The 10,038-nt window shown below is 39.1% G+C and overlaps 1 pseudogene; it reads right to left on the reverse strand.

The window, feature by feature from the left end:
- Window positions 1-592: 592 nt before the first annotated feature.
- LOC114317795 (NADP-dependent malic enzyme-like) lies at window positions 593-9,481 on the reverse strand (annotated as a pseudogene).
- Between the last annotated feature and the right edge of the window lie 557 nt (window positions 9,482-10,038).

Consider the following 10,038-nt stretch of genomic DNA (forward strand, 5'->3'; position numbering starts at 1 on the left):
ATACAATTTAGCTTTGGGCCAAAGAACACGGGGATTGATTTATTAAAAAACATTGTATTCTATTACAATTACACATAGAAGGCAGTTAGGCTGAAAATCTTTTGTCCAGCTCTGTCGCTCTCTTATATCCTTCTATTTCGAACTCTCTCTATGATACGATTCAAGTGAAGCTTAGCATCAAAATTTAGTAATACATCTTGAGAATGACAAGCTTGGCATTCCAAATCCTTAATTGAGGCAAGTGGTTGATTCTATAAGTACCACCGCATCGGATGCTTCACAGGTCAGTTTGAATTTCTCCATATTTCCACAGCTTTTGTGACTTCATAGAGACTACTAAACTGGTAGTGAGTAGCAAGTAGAGACTGAAGTTGACAATGTTTAAACTAAAACTAACCTTTCATCTAACCCGACTCTTACTATCATTGTTCTAATATAAACTCTAAAGGTTACAGCACCACAAAAGTTCCGAAACACCATGATTGGAATGTAGAGGGAAAAGGAGAGACGACAAACAAGAATATATAAGACTCTAAAGAAACACACTACATTAACTACTAGCCATAGTTTCTGCTCACAATTCAACAATTCATCAGAAGCTTCTGTAATTGGGAGTATACATGCAGCTTTCAGCGTACTTCACCAAAATATCAGGCCAAGGGAGATGCGTTGCCAACCCTAGGAAACATTGTGAAAGTCATAAAAATAAACATGCTTCAAGGGGCAATTACAGCAGAGGTAAGACACATGAAGTAACCAAAGGTACACTTACTAACTCACCAAGTTCATATGCTTTAGCAGCCACATTAGCAGCAATATGGCCAGAGATCTTTCTAATATTAGAGAATGGTGGATAGATCTAACCCTTGCCCAAATTCTCTTTTGTTACTTGCTCAGCCAAAGCCTCTACTGTTACAAAGGAAAGTAGATGATTCAGATACAAAGGTTAACCATTCTATCTATTTGTCGTGCGTATCGCCTAGAATTGCAATTTAATAGGTTTCACCAAAAGTTTTCCGTAGTGCTTCACACATGATTATGGGCAACCCAGTGTAAAAAACTTATGTTAAAAGGATATCTAGAGAGGGCAAGATGTATAGAGACTGTTTCAATGACTTGAACCTGCGCCACAAGGGACGCTAATGGTAAATCGCCCTTACAGAACCAGATCACACATCAAGGGAATAAAACAAACACAAGGTGTTTTTTGAGTTTACATTCTATTGGAATCTGAGTAAACATCTCAGAACTTTTTCTAAAGAGTGTCGATTCATTATTTATGGCTTGCATAGCTATGTGACCAGGGGAAAGGGAAAAAAAATAATAAAGAATAGGTAAAATGAAATAAATTAAAGGAATGAATTCCTTGCTCTTTAATTAGCAAGTAAATTGTATTCAACTTATAATGTATCTAATTATGTAATATGTAGTGCACTTACAGGCTGCCAGAAGCATTTCTTCGTGTGCACAAATTGCACTAGAGATGACCAAACCCAAACCAAATCTAGGGAAAATATATGCATTATTTGCCTGAATTGATCACTAAAAAACAAAAAAACAAAAGGTGCCATCAAAATCAGTTTTTAGTATCCATCTCAGATGTATTAAGTATATAACACCAAAAAACTAGAAGTATAAAGTAATAGAACCTGGCCAGGTAGATAGAGTTTTCCATTGTATTCGACAGGGTCAATTGGACTTCCACTGGCAAAAATTGCATGTCCCTTTTTTAGAGTAGAGAAATTTATTAGTTTTGTATTTAGATCCAATCAGACATTACTTTGCATCAAAACATCAAATTATAGGATAAGAAAAAATGCATAATTTATTTTTACCTGACTCCAGCTGTAAGCTTCTTCAACTGTGCACTCAGATTGCGAGGTTGGGTTGGAGAGAGCCATAATGAGAGGTTTCTGCATGCCATTCATTTAGAATCTTATTATAAAATTTTGGAGAGAGAGAGAGAGAGTACCTCATTGAAGGAGGCCATGGCCTCAACCACCTCTTTTGTGAATGTTCTTCCCACTCTAGATGAACCAAATGGACTTCCAAAGGTACACTCACTAACTCACCAAGTTCATATTCTTTAGCAGCTACATCAGTAACAAATGTGGGCCGAGATCTTTCTGATATTAGAGAATGGTGGATAGATCAAACCCTTGTCGAAGTTCTCTTTTGTTACTTACCCAGCCAAAGCCTCTGCTGTTACAAAGGAGAGTAGATGGTTTAGATACAAAGGTGAACCATTCTAGCTATTTGTCGTGCCCGTTTGTATAGAAGTAACTTCAATTAAATAGGTTTTGCCAAAAGTTTTCCATTGTGCTTCGCACATGATTATGGGCGGCCTAGTGTATGAAGCTTTTGCTAAAACAGGGATCTAGAGAGGATAAGATGTACATAGTCTTTCTTTCATTTTTGAAGAGACTATGTCTATGACTCAAACCTGTGCTACTAGGGATGCTAATGGCAAGCCTTACCATTGAGCCAAATCGCCCTAACAAAACCAGATCACGCATCAAGGGAATAAAACAAACACAAGGTGTTATTTAGTTTACATTCTATTGGAATCTGAGTAAACATCTCAAAACTTTTTCTAAGAGTTTATTCATTATTGATGCCCTATATAGATATGTGACCAAAGGAAATGGAAAAAAAAATAAAGCAAAGTACAATGAAATAAAATAAAGGAAAGAATTCCTTTCTCTTCAATTAGCAAGTAAATTGTATTCAGCTTATAATATATATAATTATGTTATATGTAGTGTACTTACAGGCTGCCAGAAGCATTTCATCATGTACACGAATTGCACCAGAGATGACCAAACCTAAACCGATTCCAGGGAAAATATATGCATTATTTGCCTGAATGGATCACAAAAGAAAAAAGAAAGAAGAAAAGGCTATCAAAATCAGTTTTTAGTATCCATCTCAGATGTATTAAGGATTTTACACCAAAAAACTAGAAGTACAAAGTAAAAGACCCTGGCCAGGTACAAGACTTTGCCGTTGTATTCCATAGGGTCAAATGGACTTCCACTGGCAAAAATTGCATGTCCCTTTTTTCAGAACAAAGAAATTTATTAGTTTTGTATTTAAATCCAATCAGACATTACTTTACATTAAAGCATCAAATTATAGGATAAGAAAAAATACATAATTTATATTTACCTGACTCCAGGTGTAAGCTTCTTCAGCTGTGCACACTGATTGTGAGGTTGGGTTGGAGAGAGCCATAATGAGAGGTTTCTGCATGCCATTCATTTAAAGTCTTGCGAGAAAATTTTGTATAGAGAGAGAGAGAGAGAGAGAGAGAGTAGCTCATTGAAGGAGGCCATGGCCTTGATCACCTCTTTTGTGAATGTTCTTTCCACTCCAGATGAACCAATTAGAACTGTCGGCTTGATAGCCTGATGACATTTGAAAATGAAATAGAGTCCAACAATCACTAAGAACTATCTTCTTATAATAAAATATAGACACAAAGGGAATGCATCAAACCTTGACAGCATCTAAAAGATCCTTAACGGGTTCACGTTCGGGAGCCCAAGGTTATGATTAATCCCTGCAACAGAAATCACATGCTATGATTAATGCAAGACACAGGTGCCAAAAAAGGTAAAAATGGAAACAAAATAAAAATATGAATAGTCATGATCGACTAAATATCCATCATTTAGCAAGGAACGTTCACTAGACTTTTGACTACCTTTGAGTCCACAAGCCAGATTTTCTTTTGCATCTCTTCCAAAGGAGCTTTGGTCTATAACAGACGAATAAAATAAGAGAATCACCAAGAAATCGTGAGAATATATATTGTATATATGGTATGATTGTGTAAAAATAGGAATCTTTGTATTTCTTCTTTCATTTAGGCTATATAAATCGATGACCTCTTTGTAAACAATACACAATTGAATATACAAATTCTTTTAGAATAGTTACATGGCATCAGAGCCGTGTTTGTAACCTTAGTGTTGTTATCTTCCGCAGTTGTCTCTAGTCAATCTCTGTGCTCGCAAACCCTAGCATCGTCATTTGCCTCAGCCGTCAGTCTGTGTGCTCGCGAGCCCTAGCTGTCAGTCTGTGTGTTCGCGAGCCCTAGCACAGTCGTCTCCCTCAGTCCTTTCTGCTGAGTCTTGTCGTCGCATCGTCGTCGTCTCCCTCAGTCAATTGCTTCGCCTCGTCTTATCTCTGCGTCGTCTCATCTCGGATTACATTGTCACGACCACTATATCTCTCTTTCTCTCTTTCTCTCTCTCTCTCTCTCTCTCTCTCTCTCTGCTCGTGTAGCTTGGTTTGGTTTGGGGTTAATAAACTCAAAATTTATTTTGGATTTATTATTGTTTGACCCAACACCTTCTAAATATTATAATTCTATAACCCTTGTTTCATTATAATGTTGGACACTAAAACCCAAGCTATCAAGTGCAAACTCACTGGTAACAATTATGCCTATTGAGCCGGTGTTATGAAGAACTTCTTTCTTGGTCAAAAAAAATGGGGATATGTTTCTGGTTTTGTTCCTCAGCCATTAGACTCGAAGGCAGAAGGATATCTGACTTCCTGTGATACCTGGGATTGTGATAATGCCCAAGTTCTGACCTGGTTTCATAATTCTATGGATGACCGTATTGGAATGATGTTTTCTAAATATAGTACTGCCAAGGAGGTGTGGGATTATTTACTGGGTGTTTATCAGCAGTCCAACTTTTCCAATCGGTATGAGTTGGGAATAGCTATTCAGAGTGCTCATCAACGAGATCAAACTATTCAGGATTTCTATATTGAGATGACAAGTCTCTGGGATTAATTGGCTCTCATTAAACCATCCAGCCTCAAGGTATTAGACACTTATGTTGAGTTTCGAGAACAGGGTCGTTTAGTGTAGTTCTTAACGGCTCTTTCCCTCCAATGTGAGGCTATCCGTGGTGGCATCCTTCATCGGTCTCCTCTTCCCTCTGTGGATGCTATTGTTCATGAGCTCCTCTTCGAGGAAACCCATCTTAAGACGGCTAGCCAGCCTCTGTCTCCATCTATCTTCTTGGCTCCTACTCAGCCTCCTCCGCTGTCAAACCTCTCTCATCAGCTTCAGGTCACTGCAAAGCCCAAGAAAGGGCCACTAGCCTCTGATGAGTGTGCTTTTTGTCATCAAAAGGGACATTGGAAGTACAATTGTCCCAAGAAGGGTCGTCAGTCTGCTCAGTCTTCTCAGCCGTCTCATCCACAGTTCTGAGGTCCTGCTTCGAGTACTGTTCACCCTCCTACTGCTTATATTGCTTCTACTCCAGCTTCTGATCCTGACTTGGTGTCCTTGAGTGGCCAGATTGCCCAGCTTCAGTATCTTTGGTCCATCTCTCAATCATCTTCATCTGCCTCTGCTCTTACCTCTCGTCATTCAAGTTTGCTTGGGTCCTCTTCAAGTATTCCTTCCTCTGAAAGTATTCATTTATGTTCCTTAATTGTCTGTTAGCTTACTTTCTATCAGTCAGCTTGATGCTTTTGGTTTTGATGTTATCTTTTCTTCTTCTGTTTGTTGTGTGCAGGATCGGGTGTCCAAGAAGCAGATTGGGACCGGCTGTAGAGTTGGAGATCTCCATGTGGTGGAAAGTCTGCATCTTCCTTTTTCTACCTCCCCCGTTGCACTTTTATCTTTTTAGTTAGATTCTCAGTCGAGTCAGTTTTATTTATGGCATTCTCGCTTAGGTCATTTGTCTGTTGACCGCTTGCGGTCTTTAGCTCAATCAGGATTATTAGGTAAAGTTTCTCCTAGTCAAATTAATGAATGTCGAGGATGTAAATTTGCTAAAATGAAAACTTTACCTTTTAATAACAATACTTTTATTTCTGCTTCCCCCTTTTCTCTTGTACATACTGATGTCTGGGGCCCTTCTCCTGTTCTCACTAAAGGGGGTTCTGCGTACTATGTGTCCTTTGTTGATGATTGTGGCCATTATATCTGGGTTTATCTTATGGCTCATAAATCTAACTTCTACCAGATATATCGTACCTTTCTGTCTATGATCACTACATAGTTTGGGGCCACAATTAAAATACTTCAGTCTCACTTGGGTGGGGAATACTTCAAAACTGAATTATGTAAGTATTTGGCTCTATTGGGTACCATTCACCAAACCTCCTATACTGATACCCCTGTCCAAAATGGTCGTGCTGAGCGTAAACACCGTTACCTCCTTGAGACAGCTCGATCTCTCCTTCTTTCTGCCTTTGTTCCGGCACCATTTTGGGATGAGACAGTTCTTACCGCGGCTTTCCTCCTTAATCGCATGCCGACTTCCCTACTCTCCAGTCAATCCCCTTATAAAGCTATGCATTCCCAACCTCTCAATTATTCCCTCCTACATGTCTTTGGGTCTTCTTGTTTTGTCTTCCTTCCTCGTAAAGATGAGACCAAACTCAGTGCCCAGTCTGTCTTGTGCGTCTTTTTAGGTCACAGTCTTACTCAGAAAGGCTACCGTTGCTATGACCCTATCTCTCGTCACCTTTATGTCTCCCGTCATGTTGCCTTGCTCGAACGTCTATCTTACTTTCAGCTTCCCCCTCTCACTGCTCTTATTTCCAAAGAAGATTTGGTTCACATTGACCCATTTTCTTCTGAGGTCCCGTCTAGTGAGTACATCTCTACTGTTCCTTCTGAGGCCATTCCTACTTCTCTATCTGCGTCACCCATAGCTCTTTCTCCTCCTTCAGCTACTTCTTCCACTCCGTTGTTGGCCTATTATCATCGCCAGGCTCCCCCACCACCAGTTGTCTCTACTCTCGTTGCTGCTCCTTCTACTTTTGACGACTCTAATCCTGCTATGCACTGATATTCTACTTGTGAGCATCATCCTCCAAACAGGTTAGGTTGGTCTAATACATGTTTTTTTTGCTTCCTATCGTAGTTTTTTGTCTGTTATTCATTCTTTTTCAAAACCACAGTCTTATATGGAGGCCTGTCAGGATCCTCATTGGGTTCAAGCTATGGAGGATGAGTTGTTTGCCTTACAGAAGACTAACACTTGGGAGTTGGTTCCTTGGCCTTCTGGCAAGAATCTAGTTGGTTTCCAATGGGTCTATAAAGTCAAGACTCATTCTGATGGTTCTCTCCAGCACTACAAAGCTCGCTTGGTTGCCAAGGGTTTCTTACAGGAGTCTGGTATTGATTATGAGGAGACATTTGCCCCGGTTGCCAAGATGACTACTGTCCATACCTTGATTTCTATTGCTGCTATTCGACATTGGCCTCTCTATCAAATGGACGTTAAGAATGCTTTTCTTGATGGTCATCTCACTGAGGAGGTCTACATGCATCCGCTTGGTCTTCTTCACTCCTTTGGGCAGGTTTGTCATCTTCGGCGTGCTCTGTATGGTTTGAAGTAGTCTCCTCGTGCTTGGTATGATCGCTTTCAGACTGCCGTTACCAAGCTTAGGTTTCATCCTTCTGCTTCCGACTCTGCTTTGTTTCTAAGATATACCTTGGCTGGTTTTGTTGCTCTCCTAATTTATGTGGATGATATGATCATCACTGGATCTGACTCTTCTGCTATCTCTGAGATCAAGCAACATCTCTTCCGCACCTTCAAAATGAAGGATCTAGGTCTATTGCGGTATTTTCTTGGTATTGAGGTTGCCTCTTTTCTAAAGGGCTATTTTCTGTCTTAGGCTAAGTATGCTAATGAGGTTATTCAACGTGCCGGTCTTACTGATACACAGGTTTCTAATACACCTATTGAGCTTAATGTGAAGTTCAACTCTACTGATGGTGTCCCTCTGGATGATCCCACGTTCTATTGCGAGCTGGTGAGTTGTTTAGTTTATTTAACTATCACTCACTCTAATCTTGCTTATGTTGTTCATGTGGTTAGTCAGTTCGTTTCTGCTCCTTGTTCTATCTATTGGGCTACTTTGGTTTGCATTCTTCGCTATCTCCAGGGCACCATCTTTCAGGGCTTGCTGTTGTCCTCTACTTCCTTTTTAGACCTGGTCGCCTATGTTGATTCTGATTGGGCTGGTGATGTTAATGATCTCAAGTCAACCTCTAGTTTCTATATGTTTCTTGGCGATTCCTTGATCTCTTGGAAAAGCAAGAAAAAAGCTGTTGTTGGTCGCTCTACTGCCGAAGTTGTGTAAAGTGCTATGGCTCATGCTACTGTTGAGCTTGTTTGGCTTCGTTGTCTTCTCTCTGATTTGGGTGTACCTCAGTCTTCTCCGACCTCCCTCTGTTGTGACAACTGCAGTGCAATTCAGATTGCCCACAATACTGTCTTCCATGAATGGATGGAACACATTGAGATTGATTGTCACTTTGTCTGACAGCATCTGCAGTCTAGCTCTATCTCGCTTTCTTTCGTCTCCTCGGCTTTGCAACTTGCGGACTTCTTCACCACGACTCACACTACCACTCAGTTTCAGTTTCTTCTTAGCAAACTCTCAGTGTTTTCTACTAAAACATCTTGAGTTTGAGTGGGGGTGTGAGAATATTTATTGTATATATGGCATGATTGTGTAAAAATAGGAATCTTTGTATTTCCTTTTTCTTTGTATTTCCTTTTTCAGTCCTAGGTTTAGGCTATATAAATTGATGACCTCTTTGTAAACAATACACAATTGAATATACAAATTCTTTTAGAATACTTACAACAACCACGCGGAGGGTTGCTCTAGACATACTTTAAGAAATAACCTGAAGATAAAGTCCACATGGAAGCAAATGATTACCTGTTTTGACATCTCAAGAGCTATAAGTTCTGCTATTCCAGTTCCAGCCTACAATTCAGAGGACTAGAGTGAGACAGATAAAAATAATTTTGATTATGCATTCTTCAATTGATGATCGATGCTTGATGATCTAGAAGCAGGCTGCTGGAAAGGGATGACAAAATAAGAACTTGAAAATTAAAACTGCCTAACCAAAAAGATCCTCCCTCTCTCTCTCTCTCTCTCTTTTGACTACAGGCGGGGGGCGGAAGGGGGGTGAGTGAAATCCAAGACTATCATTATGCTCAAAACTGGGACTATTGAAGAACAATTAGAATGAATGAGGCCTCAATATGAGCGAGAGAGAGAATTCTTCTGCACGAGCCTGTAGAGAGAAAATAGGTCTATAGTGTGAATACATTAATAAGTTTCCACTGAAGTTATTAGCTGCCCAATATTTCGACCTGCGCTGTCCCATGCTCCATATATTTAGTTTTTGATTTCCCTTAGAATGCCAAAATATAGATGAGATGAAAGAAGTAAAGCAGCAATTAGATTCTTACTTCCCCAGCACCAAAAAATAAAAATGTGTGCTCAGCCAAGGTACCGCCAACTACTTCAGTACTGTAATAAGACCTGCAAGAACCATGGATGTTGTCCCTGCAAAATTTAGGCAACAACACAGGATTCCAAACCTGGATATCACCATGTTGCCATATACCTGGATATCATCACTGAAGAGAAGATTAGTAGAACCATATTTCTCTAGCAGCTCAAAAGCATTAGTAAGAAATCAAACCAATATTAGAACTCCATTAACAAGATTAAGCTTTGAAAATATTCAAACTAAAGCTGCAATCCAAACATGGTATAAAAAATTTTCTTAAGAATTTGTCTAGTTGAAAAAATTAGGGTTTTCTTTTTTTTTTTTTGGATTTCTAAACTTTCAGATTCATTATTTCTTCTTAGCTTGTGTGTCCGAAGAGAGATATATAGAAGCTCCCAATGTAATAAAGAAATAAATACTTTTGAGGGCATTTTGATCATTGAAATGAAGGGTAAAAATGTCAATTTAAACATCTATAAGGGAAATTCTATTTCCACACACGTAACACTTAATGAAACTTTATTTTAATGACGATTATACCCTAAAATAAAATGACTATAATGGACGTCAAAATACACCTTTAATATTCTATTTCAATTTTCTTTATGTATATCTTTTTAAAACAAAAAAATCTCATAATTTTCAAAAGGAAAACATTTGGTTAGGTCACAGTAAATGTGGATATAGATGGAAACTGCTTCATATCCATTTCTACACACTCCTCTCATCAACAA

The sequence above is a fragment of the Camellia sinensis genome, chromosome 12, assembly GCF_055761805.1.
Source record: "Camellia sinensis isolate YWXY chromosome 12, ASM5576180v1, whole genome shotgun sequence".
In the NCBI taxonomy this organism is placed as follows: Eukaryota; Viridiplantae; Streptophyta; class Magnoliopsida; order Ericales; family Theaceae; genus Camellia; species Camellia sinensis.